At 54.4% G+C, this 12900-nt stretch overlaps 1 non-coding gene across 1 annotated transcript in view; it reads right to left on the bottom strand.

Moving 5' to 3' along the window:
- Window positions 1-6045: 6045 nt before the first annotated feature.
- Window positions 6046-12900, bottom strand: part of LOC112066982 (uncharacterized) — a 77141-nt gene continuing 70286 nt past the window's right edge. The window contains exon 3 of the transcript XR_008619621.1: window positions 6046-6122. This is a non-coding gene — a transcript (uncharacterized protein). The remainder of the gene's footprint in view (window positions 6123-12900) is intronic.

The following is a 12900-nucleotide window of genomic DNA, read 5'->3' as shown; positions in this document are numbered from 1 at the left end:
GTGAGCCATGGCCGCTGAGCCTGCGCGTCCGGAGCCTGTGCTCCGCAACGGGAGAGGCCACAACAGTGAGAGGCCCGCGTACCGCAGGAAAAAAAAAAAAAGAATGAACGGAGTGAAAGGAAAAGGAATCGCAAAGTCAAAGGCAAACACTAAACCAGGAAGAGTATCTGCAACTTAGCAGCCCAAGGATTAAGAACAGAAGAGGTCTTGTAGCCCCTCTGAGTGGTGGGGGGTGGAGATAAGCAGGATGTTCCTGGGGCTCTATCACCGTCAGCGCTTCTGCAGGTGTGCTGTGCACAGGTAACCGGCACACTGAGACAGGGCCTCTCAGTTCCAGGGGCAGCTGGCCAGGCGCTGGGCACCAGATGAACAAGACTGCTTTCATGACAGGAAGGGACTGGGAAGCACTAACTATGCCGCCCCCACTTAGTGGCAAGGGGGGCAACTCTTCTTCCAAGGCTCCACCTATTTACTTCATTGTTCTAAATCCCACCATCTCCCCAGCTAACCTCCAGCGCCGAAACGCCGGCAGCCTGCAGATCCCAGGACCGTGGCTCCCTTCCCGCCCGAGCCCAGGGCCTGATTGCAGGCCGCGGCAGCCTCACTGGGGCCGAAGAGAGCCCGGAGGCACCGACTTCTCTGATCTCCATTTGATCCTTTACCCATCCACCCAAAGCTTCCTGAGCACCTCCTATGTGCCAGGCTCTGCTCGAGGAGCTGAGGAAGAGGTGGAACACTCGGGGCTGTGCTCACAGAGCCCACGGTCTAGGGGTGCACGCTGGGTTGCAAGCGGAGTCGAGAGCTGGGTCAGACAGACAGTAAAGAGAGACCAGCTGAGCCTTCGGTCCAGCCACCCACTCAACCTAGGATCTCGTAAATTCTGTGCCCCATGGAGGTGCTCAGGTGGTGAAGCGGTGCTGTCAGGGGCCTGGGGGATGAATCAAAGGCCGTGGGTAACCACAGAGCAACAGCTCCATATGAGTCCGAGTCTGAGCTTTACGCAACAGAAACAGACTTTGGCTGATTCAAGTTGAGATGGAGTTTACGCAGAGGCCTTCGGCACCTCATAGGATCCCCAGAAAAGGGGACCTGGCTCAGGAAATAAGCAGGACAAGGAGCTGTGCAGCCATCACCTGAGCCCCACTCACACCACAAGCCTGGAGGAGGCCTCAGGCTGTATCATCACCGGGACACTGCCGCTGGAGCAGGGGGCACTGAGGCCACCACTACTGCCCCTGGAAACCAGACAGAGCTGCTGTCACTGCCTTCAGGATGAATTCTCCAGGGCCCTGGCTTCTCTGTGTCACCAGGTGCGTGTGACCAGCCAAGCTGAGACCCAATATACCCGCAGCCTAGCCTTCCGACGTCTATAAGCAGGGGAAGTATTTCTAAACACGGTGAAAGAGTTGGGGGGATGGCTACTGGGCAGGCAAATAAAAAAAGACAAATGCCCTTCATAACATCCTGGGGGACTGGTAGAGAGGCACTCTCTGAGGCAGAGGACCAGTGTACACCAATATTCCTCTAACAGAGCGACTTCTGTATCATGATACTGTGTACCCAGTTTTGCCCCAGGACAGTGGGTGGCCTGTCACCACCCTGATGAGGAAGATGACATTTACACCTAAGCGAACATGTCAAGTGGCAGGCAGGACGTGGAATGTGGGTTCCGAGGCAGGAAAAGTCTTGTGTGAACCTCCCTGTTGAGAGAGGGACCCTAATCTCACCACTCCTCTCATCCCCGATTGGACCCCGGAATTGTTTTCCTATTATCCATAATCAGGCGGAGTTTCTCCTGGTGCAAGGGCTGAAATTATTGCACTGGAATGACATGATGCCAGCCAAAAGCAAATATTAAAGTTCTGGACAGCTCCATTTAGGCAAATTTATGCCTTCCATCAGCCTTTTGAAAATAGCCACTCTTAACTTCCTTAAGACCTGACAGGTGTAGGAACCCCCGGCTTTACAAATTCTCCTTTCCAAGCCTTTCAGAGAACTTGCAGGCAGACCTGGGTTCAAACTAAGGACATATAACTTACTGGCTGAACGGCTTTGGGCTTCAGGAGGCCTCAATGTCATCATCTGAACAATGAGGGCAGCTTCTCTCAGAAGGAGCGACTGAGGATTTGAAAAGAAAACACTCCTCACGGTGCTCGGCCCGCCCACACCTGGCAGGACAGGCCGGCCAGCCAGACGCAGCCGCCTCCTCCCTCCCCACCGCTTGCCCGCTCCGGGGCCCTGGTCAGAGCTCACGGAGCTCACCAGCCTCAGCCGCCCCCGGGGAGGTGGCATAATGGCAGCGCCCTGCCCGCAGGACCGTGGTGAGGATGAGACAAGAATCCGGGTAACACGGCACCTGGCACGGAGAAGGCGCCGGATCCACGTTAGCTGACGCTCCGGAAGCCCACCCAACAAACAGCCTGCGGGGAGACGGGCAGGCTTGTTACCCCGCCTCAGAGATGAGGAGACCAAGGGGCAAGAGGAAAAACGTCTTGCGCACAGTCAGCTGGTCCGTAAATAGTATCTCACAGAGCAGTGGATGGCATCCCTTGTCCAAAGCTGTGAGCCATGGTCTGTTCTCTCCCTGACACAGCTTCACGAAATTGTCTAAAAAGAGACAGGCCATTGGCAGCACTCTGATTTGTAGCCATTTCCCTGTGGACCTAACGGCCTGTGAAAAGAGGAGGACCCCGCTGTGGCCCGTCACCCAGCCCCCCACAGGACCCCTCACAGGGCCCATCACAGGATTCTCCCACAGGACCCCCCCGTCACAGGGCACCCCCCCAGAGGACTGGCCGCAGGCAGGTAGCACCAGAGGCCCAGAGTTAACAAGGGCCCCAGCCCCGCTCCTTCGGCTGCTGCCTGCATCCTCCCACAGAGCTGTGGTGGACATTCACAGGCAGCAGCCCCCGTGACGATCAGCTCTTGACATCTGTGAGATGCATTCAGAAGTTCTCCAAGGCTTAAAAAAAGGCCTCGTCACTGGGGACAGTGCAGGTCTGGTCAGGATTTAAAGGACAAACACGCCAGCCTGAAGTCTGGGATCTTGGTCAGGCTCCAGTGGGTGGCCTCCCTGATCTCACTCACCGGTGCTGTGGGCCTCAAACCGCAGCCCGGCACTCTCCCTGGGGCTGAAGAGAGAGTGGTGAGGAGGGAGGGAAAACACCTCTGAGATGACAGCTGAGGGGAGGGAAAAGGGCCCAGCAGGACAAAGCCTAGGGAAGAGCCACAGGCAGGGCAAGTGGAAGGAACCAGAAGGGTGACAGGAGGGGAAGTGCAGAGGGCGCAGAGGCCAGGCCATGCATAGGCCGGCAGGCCATGGTGAGGAGTCGGGTTTCACTGAAGGGCTTCACACAGGGGGAGGTGCAAGTTTAAAAAAGCTCCTCTGGCTGGTCTGTGGAGACTGGGGTACAGGGGAATGAAAAGGGAGGCCCTTAGAGCAGGGCAGGGAGGGCCCGTGGTGATGGAGAGGAGGATGCAGTGGGCTTTTATTTGGGGGGCACCTAAAGGCAGATTAGACATGGTGCATGAGGGAACGAGAATAACGGGTGGACCTAAGGTTTGGAGCTTGAGCATCTGGCTGCGTGGTGATCCGGCCTTATGAGGTGAAGGGAGAATGGCAGGAAGCGGGGATGGATTTGAGAAAGGGCATTAAGTGCTCTGTTCACATCTATCCAAGTGTGAGGATGCCTATTAGACATCACCATGGAAATATCAAGGAGGCGGTCGAGGACATGAGTCAAGAGCTCGGTCTGAGCTGAAGATCTATATTTGGAAGTCATCAGCCATTGATGAGGTGAGCTCACCAAGGACAAGGTAGATGGAGAAGAGGGCCAGGCCCGAGCCCTGAGCATCTGACAGTCAGAGAACAGGAGGGGAAGGGCAAGCCAAGGAGCCTGTGGAGAAGAGGCAAGTGAAGAAGAGAAAAGAAGTGTGGAGTCCCAGGGACCAAGAGTCAAGAAGAGCACTGCTTCAAAACGCCACCGAGACAAAGTGAAGATAAAGCAGCAGCCACTGGATCTGGCGACTTGGAGAACTGACAAGAGGAACTTCAGTGGAGTGGGCCAATCAGCCTAAGAAACATGAAGGCACACAAGCTGGAAAATCCTGCAGATGGGGGCACCGGGGAAGCCATCTGATGCCACGTGCGGAAGACAACAGAGGAAGCCAAGCTGGGGAGAGAAGACGGGAGCCCAGGGGAGCGCTCTGAGAGCTGGACGCTGGGGACTCTGCTCTTATCTTTCCAGCACAGCCCCTGCAAGGCCCAGCTCTATACAGCCTCCTGAGTTGAGTTATGCTGACCTGTTTCTGAATCTTAGGATAGACATCTCTTTGAACTTGAGCTGGCTCCAGTGGGTCTCTGTACCTTCCAATGAAGGAGCCCCGGCTAAAATGATTACTCCAGTTTTACAAATGAGGAGTCCAAAGCCTTGCCACTGTCACAAAATTAGGGGTGGCAGAGTCAAAAGTCAAACCCACATCAGCCTGACCCCGAAGCCTGAATAGTCACCATCCTCCGGTGCCTTCCCCTCGTACCTTCCCGGCCCTTTACCCACTTTGGGGCCACGTCATTGCTCACCAGCCCCTTGCAGAGAGGAAATCAGAGATGAAGCTCATAAGGTGCAGTCTGGCTCCTTCCCAGCAAGCAGCCCAGGCAGGATAGAGAAGCCACGAGCCAAGTTCCAGCTTTACAACCCGACCATGACTGCCGCCTGGCCACCCCCTGCCTCTGGCTCCCCTAACCAAGGGAATGGAAACGTCACAAACACTTGAGTTCCACCGGTGCCCCTCCCCCACCAACAAGCCCATGGCAACTGGTCAGCACTGGAATGTTCCAACCGGTCCCCAGTGTGCTGGGCAGGTGGGAGGGGGGCAGAGAGGAAGGGGAAACACATCCTTTCAGAGAGAATCATTCTATGATTTTTTGGCTGAGCCTTCCAGTCTTTTTTTCTATATATGTATATATACATATACTGTGCACACACATGCTTATTAAAATCCTTATGTATATTTCTTCCTACTTAGAAATCATGATGTACATGACCTATTAGGGAAACAGCCAGGAGCAGAGGTAAGAACGTGGGTCTGAAACCAGGTTTGCGCCTCAGCTCTGCCATGTCTAGTTATACAACCCTGGGCAACGTACTTAATCTCTCATGTCCTGACTTTCCTCCTCTGTAAAATGGGATAAGAAAACGTGCTTTGTAGAGTCATTGGGGGAGAAAGACTGAAGTATTATCTGAGGTATTGATTAACAGGCCAAACCAGATGCTCAGTAAATGGTACAGAGTAACTCCCTTTCCAGGGAGGTTTTTCCAGTGCAGACGCACGTACGGAGGGAGGTACCAGGGAATGCTGCCCTTTTTTGGTTTTGAACCATATAACCCCTGGATGATGGAACCCCCCAGCTTCTCTCTCTTCCCTGCTGAAAACCACCAGTTACCAGTCTGCTGCTGGGCAGGTTTTCCCAGAGGCTTGATGGGAGAAGACGGTTGGCTTGGGCAACTGAGGGAAGGTTCAGAATCACAGAGACCACCCCCAGCTCCCATATCCCAGACAGGCTAACGCTGCAATATCGATTGTAGGCGAGAAAAAAAAACACACACACACACACACACACACACACGGCTTTGAAGTCTGAAAGGCACATGAAGTGGACCATAAGGTGTGTGGCACATTCACTGATAAAGCGTTCCCTATTCCCTCCCAAGAAAAGTGGAGAAACTTTAATCAAGTCACAGACCAGAGAAGACAGGGTACTCTGGCTCAGAGCTCAGCATCAGGAAAATCTCTGCGGCTGAAAGCCATTCTTCTTCTGCTCTCCCCTCCCACGCCTCCTCTCTGCGGGGGGAGGTCCCTCACTCGGTGATGGCGGGGCGCGTGGCCACATACACGAATACCACGATCAGCAGCACGACCACAGCCAGCGTGGGCAGCACCACCGTGGTGATCTGCTGCCGGGCCTCCTGCATGGCCTGCTTCCGCTCCTTCTTATCCTTGGACGTCTCCTTCTTGGGCTTCCCCTTGAGCTGCCGCATCTTTCCTAGGGGATGCTAGGAGGGTGCGTCCGGAGAGGGATTTGAAGGAAGGGTCACGCTCCTCTGGTCAAGGTGCAGAATCTCCTGTAGAGAGAACCATGATCAAGAACGAACGGAGTGAGGGCTTCCCTGGTGGCACAGTGGTTGAGAGTCCGCCTGCCGATGCAGGGGGCGTCCGGAGCCTGTGCTCCGCAACGGGAGAGGCCACAACAGTGAGAGGCCCGCGTACCGCAGGAAAAAAAAAAAAAGAATGAACGGAGTGAAAGGAAAAGGAATCGCAAAGTCAAAGGCAAACACTAAACCAGGAAGAGTATCTGCAACTTAGCAGCCCAAGGATTAAGAACAGAAGAGGTCTTGTAGCCCCTCTGAGTGGTGGGGGGTGGAGATAAGCAGGATGTTCCTGGGGCTCTATCACCGTCAGCGCTTCTGCAGGTGTGCTGTGCACAGGTAACCGGCACACTGAGACAGGGCCTCTCAGTTCCAGGGGCAGCTGGCCAGGCGCTGGGCACCAGATGAACAAGACTGCTTTCATGACAGGAAGGGACTGGGAAGCACTAACTATGCCGCCCCCACTTAGTGGCAAGGGGGGCAACTCTTCTTCCAAGGCTCCACCTATTTACTTCATTGTTCTAAATCCCACCATCTCCCCAGCTAACCTCCAGCGCCGAAACGCCGGCAGCCTGCAGATCCCAGGACCGTGGCTCCCTTCCCGCCCGAGCCCAGGGCCTGATTGCAGGCCGCGGCAGCCTCACTGGGGCCGAAGAGAGCCCGGAGGCACCGACTTCTCTGATCTCCATTTGATCCTTTACCCATCCACCCAAAGCTTCCTGAGCACCTCCTATGTGCCAGGCTCTGCTCGAGGAGCTGAGGAAGAGGTGGAACACTCGGGGCTGTGCTCACAGAGCCCACGGTCTAGGGGTGCACGCTGGGTTGCAAGCGGAGTCGAGAGCTGGGTCAGACAGACAGTAAAGAGAGACCAGCTGAGCCTTCGGTCCAGCCACCCACTCAACCTAGGATCTCGTAAATTCTGTGCCCCATGGAGGTGCTCAGGTGGTGAAGCGGTGCTGTCAGGGGCCTGGGGGATGAATCAAAGGCCGTGGGTAACCACAGAGCAACAGCTCCATATGAGTCCGAGTCTGAGCTTTACGCAACAGAAACAGACTTTGGCTGATTCAAGTTGAGATGGAGTTTACGCAGAGGCCTTCGGCACCTCATAGGATCCCCAGAAAAGGGGACCTGGCTCAGGAAATAAGCAGGACAAGGAGCTGTGCAGCCATCACCTGAGCCCCACTCACACCACAAGCCTGGAGGAGGCCTCAGGCTGTATCATCACCGGGACACTGCCGCTGGAGCAGGGGGCACTGAGGCCACCACTACTGCCCCTGGAAACCAGACAGAGCTGCTGTCACTGCCTTCAGGATGAATTCTCCAGGGCCCTGGCTTCTCTGTGTCACCAGGTGCGTGTGACCAGCCAAGCTGAGACCCAATATACCCGCAGCCTAGCCTTCCGACGTCTATAAGCAGGGGAAGTATTTCTAAACACGGTGAAAGAGTTGGGGGGATGGCTACTGGGCAGGCAAATAAAAAAAGACAAATGCCCTTCATAACATCCTGGGGGACTGGTAGAGAGGCACTCTCTGAGGCAGAGGACCAGTGTACACCAATATTCCTCTAACAGAGCGACTTCTGTATCATGATACTGTGTACCCAGTTTTGCCCCAGGACAGTGGGTGGCCTGTCACCACCCTGATGAGGAAGATGACATTTACACCTAAGCGAACATGTCAAGTGGCAGGCAGGACGTGGAATGTGGGTTCCGAGGCAGGAAAAGTCTTGTGTGAACCTCCCTGTTGAGAGAGGGACCCTAATCTCACCACTCCTCTCATCCCCGATTGGACCCCGGAATTGTTTTCCTATTATCCATAATCAGGCGGAGTTTCTCCTGGTGCAAGGGCTGAAATTATTGCACTGGAATGACATGATGCCAGCCAAAAGCAAATATTAAAGTTCTGGACAGCCCCATTTAGGCAAATTTATGCCTTCCATCAGCCTTTTGAAAATAGCCACTCTTAACTTCCTTAAGACCTGACAGGTGTAGGAACCCCCGGCTTTACAAATTCTCCTTTCCAAGCCTTTCAGAGAACTTGCAGGCAGACCTGGGTTCAAACTAAGGACATATAACTTACTGGCTGAACGGCTTTGGGCTTCAGGAGGCCTCAATGTCATCATCTGAACAATGAGGGCAGCTTCTCTCAGAAGGAGCGACTGAGGATTTGAAAAGAAAACACTCCTCACGGTGCTCGGCCCGCCCACACCTGGCAGGACAGGCCGGCCAGCCAGACGCAGCCGCCTCCTCCCTCCCCACCGCTTGCCCGCTCCGGGGCCCTGGTCAGAGCTCACGGAGCTCACCAGCCTCAGCCGCCCCCGGGGAGGTGGCATAATGGCAGCGCCCTGCCCGCAGGACCGTGGTGAGGATGAGACAAGAATCCGGGTAACACGGCACCTGGCACGGAGAAGGCGCCGGATCCACGTTAGCTGGCGCTCCGGAAGCCCACCCAACAAACAGCCTGCGGGGAGACGGGCAGGCTTGTTACCCCGCCTCAGAGATGAGGAGACCAAGGGGCAAGAGGAAAAACGTCTTGCGCACAGTCAGCTGGTCCGTAAATAGTATCTCACAGAGCAGTGGATGGCATCCCTTGTCCAAAGCTGTGAGCCATGGTCTGTTCTCTCCCTGACACAGCTTCACGAAATTGTCTAAAAAGAGACAGGCCATTGGCAGCACTCTGATTTGTAGCCATTTCCCTGTGGACCTAACGGCCTGTGAAAAGAGGAGGACCCCGCTGTGGCCCGTCACCCAGCCCCCCACAGGACCCCTCACAGGGCCCATCACAGGATTCTCCCACAGGACCCCCCGTCACAGGGCACCCCCCCAGAGGACTGGCCGCAGGCAGGTAGCACCAGAGGCCCAGAGTTAACAAGGGCCCCAGCCCCGCTCCTTCGGCTGCTGCCTGCATCCTCCCACAGAGCTGTGGTGGACATTCACAGGCAGCAGCCCCCGTGACGACCAGCTCTTGACATCTGTGAGATGCATTCAGAAGTTCTCCAAGGCTTAAAAAAAGGCCTCGTCACTGGGGACAGTGCAGGTCTGGTCAGGATTTAAAGGACAAACACGCCAGCCTGAAGTCTGGGATCTTGGTCAGGCTCCAGTGGGTGGCCTCCCTGATCTCACTCACCGGTGCTGTGGGCCTCAAACCGCAGCCCGGCACTCTCCCTGGGGCTGAAGAGAGAGTGGTGAGGAGGGAGGGAAAACACCTCTGAGATGACAGCTGAGGGGAGGGAAAAGGGCCCAGCAGGACAAAGCCTAGGGAAGAGCCACAGGCAGGGCAAGTGGAAGGAACCAGAAGGGTGACAGGAGGGGAAGTGCAGAGGGCGCAGAGGCCAGGCCATGCATAGGCCGGCAGGCCATGGTGAGGAGTCGGGTTTCACTGAAGGGCTTCACACAGGGGGAGGTGCAAGTTTAAAAAAGCTCCTCTGGCTGGTCTGTGGAGACTGGGGTACAGGGGAATGAAAAGGGAGGCCCTTAGAGCAGGGCAGGGAGGGCCCGTGGTGATGGAGAGGAGGATGCAGTGGGCTTTTATTTGGGGGGCACCTAAAGGCAGATTAGACATGGTGCATGAGGGAACGAGAATAACGGGTGGACCTAAGGTTTGGAGCTTGAGCATCTGGCTGCGTGGTGATCCGGCCTTATGAGGTGAAGGGAGAATGGCAGGAAGCGGGGATGGATTTGAGAAAGGGCATTAAGTGCTCTGTTCACATCTATCCAAGTGTGAGGATGCCTATTAGACATCACCATGGAAATATCAAGGAGGCGGTCGAGGACATGAGTCAAGAGCTCGGTCTGAGCTGAAGATCTATATTTGGAAGTCATCAGCCATTGATGAGGTGAGCTCACCAAGGACAAGGTAGATGGAGAAGAGGGCCAGGCCCGAGCCCTGAGCATCTGACAGTCAGAGAACAGGAGGGGAAGGGCAAGCCAAGGAGCCTGTGGAGAAGAGGCAAGTGAAGAAGAGAAAAGAAGTGTGGAGTCCCAGGGACCAAGAGTCAAGAAGAGCACTGCTTCAAAACGCCACCGAGACAAAGTGAAGATAAAGCAGCAGCCACTGGATCTGGCGACTTGGAGAACTGACAAGAGGAACTTCAGTGGAGTGGGCCAATCAGCCTAAGAAACATGAAGGCACACAAGCTGGAAAATCCTGCAGATGGGGGCACCGGGGAAGCCATCTGATGCCACGTGCAGAAGACAACAGAGGAAGCCAAGCTGGGGAGAGAAGACGGGAGCCCAGGGGAGCGCTCTGAGAGCTGGACGCTGGGGACTCTGCTCTTATCTTTCCAGCACAGCCCCTGCAAGGCCCAGCTCTATACAGCCTCCTGAGTTGAGTTATGCTGACCTGTTTCTGAATCTTAGGATAGACATCTCTTTGAACTTGAGCTGGCTCCAGTGGGTCTCTGTACCTTCCAATGAAGGAGCCCCGGCTAAAATGATTACTCCAGTTTTACAAATGAGGAGTCCAAAGCCTTGCCACTGTCACAAAATTAGGGGTGGCAGAGTCAAAAGTCAAACCCACATCAGCCTGACCCCGAAGCCTGAATAGTCACCATCCTCCGGTGCCTTCCCCTCGTACCTTCCCGGCCCTTTACCCACTTTGGGGCCACGTCATTGCTCACCAGCCCCTTGCAGAGAGGAAATCAGAGATGAAGCTCATAAGGTGCAGTCTGGCTCCTTCCCAGCAAGCAGCCCAGGCAGGATAGAGAAGCCACGAGCCAAGTTCCAGCTTTACAACCCGACCATGACTGCCGCCTGGCCACCCCCTGCCTCTGGCTCCCCTAACCAAGGGAACGGAAACGTCACAAACACTTGAGTTCCACCGGTGCCCCTCCCCCACCAACAAGCCCATGGCAACTGGTCAGCACTGGAATGTTCCAACCGGTCCCCAGTGTGCTGGGCAGGTGGGAGGGGGGCAGAGAGGAAGGGGAAACACATCCTTTCAGAGAGAATCATTCTATGATTTTTTGGCTGAGCCTTCCAGTCTTTTTTTCTATATATGTATATATACATATACTGTGCACACACATGCTTATTAAAATCCTTATGTATATTTCTTCCTACTTAGAAATCATGATGTACATGACCTATTAGGGAAACAGCCAGGAGCAGAGGTAAGAACGTGGGTCTGAAACCAGGTTTGCGCCTCAGCTCTGCCATGTCTAGTTATACAACCCTGGGCAACGTACTTAATCTCTCATGTCCTGACTTTCCTCCTCTGTAAAATGGGATAAGAAAACGTGCTTTGTAGAGTCATTGGGGGAGAAAGACTGAAGTATTATCTGAGGTATTGATTAACAGGCCAAACCAGATGCTCAGTAAATGGTACAGAGTAACTCCCTTTCCAGGGAGGTTTTTCCAGTGCAGACGCACGTACGGAGGGAGGTACCAGGGAATGCTGCCCTTTTTTGGTTTTGAACCATATAACCCCTGGATGATGGAACCCCCCAGCTTCTCTCTCTTCCCTGCTGAAAACCACCAGTTACCAGTCTGCTGCTGGGCAGGTTTTCCCAGAGGCTTGATGGGAGAAGACGGTTGGCTTGGGCAACTGAGGGAAGGTTCAGAATCACAGAGACCACCCCCAGCTCCCATATCCCAGACAGGCTAACGCTGCAATGCCCAGTATGGCAGCCACTCGTCACATGTGGCTACTAGCACTGGAAATGTGGCTGTGGTCCAAACTGAGCTGTAGTGTGAAATACACACCAGAGTTTGAAGACTCTGTACCAAAAGAAATAATATAAACTGTCTCATTAAAATCTTCCATACTAATTACAAGAAATGATAACATTTTGGATATACTGGGTTCGATAAAATGTATTATTAAATTAATTTCACCTGGTTTTTTTTTTTTTTTTTTTTTTAACTGTCTTAATGTGGGCTACTCAAAAACTTCAAATTCCGTGAGTGGCTCACACGGCACTTTAACTGGGCAGTGCTGTGCCTGCCCCATGCAATAAGCACCGGGTTCGGCCCCCTGATAAGCTTTCCGCATCACAGCCTCAACTCACAACGGTGAGGACTCCGGGGCCCTCACAGCCCGGCCCTAATGGATCTCTCCAGCCTCATCATACCTCACATGACCCACGGCTACCAACACGCCTGAGTGCCCACCGCACACGCTCACATCCCATGCCCGTGCCCGTGCAGGAGCTCTGCCGCATGCCCTCCCCCGTGCACCAGCATCCTCCTGGTAGAGACGCTCGTCCTTGGTCACCCCTGTGCCTGGCCTTCAGCACTCCCTCCTCAGTGCCGTCTCAGCACTCGGTTTATGCCTTTATTGCAGCACTGACCAGTGGCCGCCGCCTAACTGGCTGGGCCCCTGATGTCCCCACTGGACTAAGCACTCCTCTGGGAGCAAATGTGTCTTGCTGGTAATAATACTGCCCTGGGCTGGCAGGATGCCTCTCACATAACAGGTGCTCAGCAAGCATCTCTGGATCGAACACCAAAGCTGGAGGACAAGCAGTCATCTTACGTACTAAGCACAGAGTTACAGCAGAAAATTCTACAGGAGAGGAGAAAAAGTTATAGGAGAAAATAATAAACCAGCTAGCTACCACTTAGAAATGCTCATTTCATTCTCAACACAAGATTGGTGTTCTCACTCCCATTTTACGTGAAGAAGACAAGATTCAGAAAAGTATGGGGACCTCCCTGGTGGCGTAGTGGTTAAGAATCCACCTGCCAATACAGGTGACACAGGTTTGATCCCTGCTCCAGAAAGATCCCACATGCCGCGGAGCAATGAAAAAAAAA

The sequence above is a fragment of the Physeter macrocephalus genome, chromosome 16, assembly GCF_002837175.3.
Source record: "Physeter macrocephalus isolate SW-GA chromosome 16, ASM283717v5, whole genome shotgun sequence".
Taxonomy (NCBI): domain Eukaryota; kingdom Metazoa; phylum Chordata; class Mammalia; order Artiodactyla; family Physeteridae; genus Physeter; species Physeter macrocephalus.
Note: the sequence above shows the minus strand (reverse complement) of the source record. Positions and strands in the feature narration are given on the sequence as shown.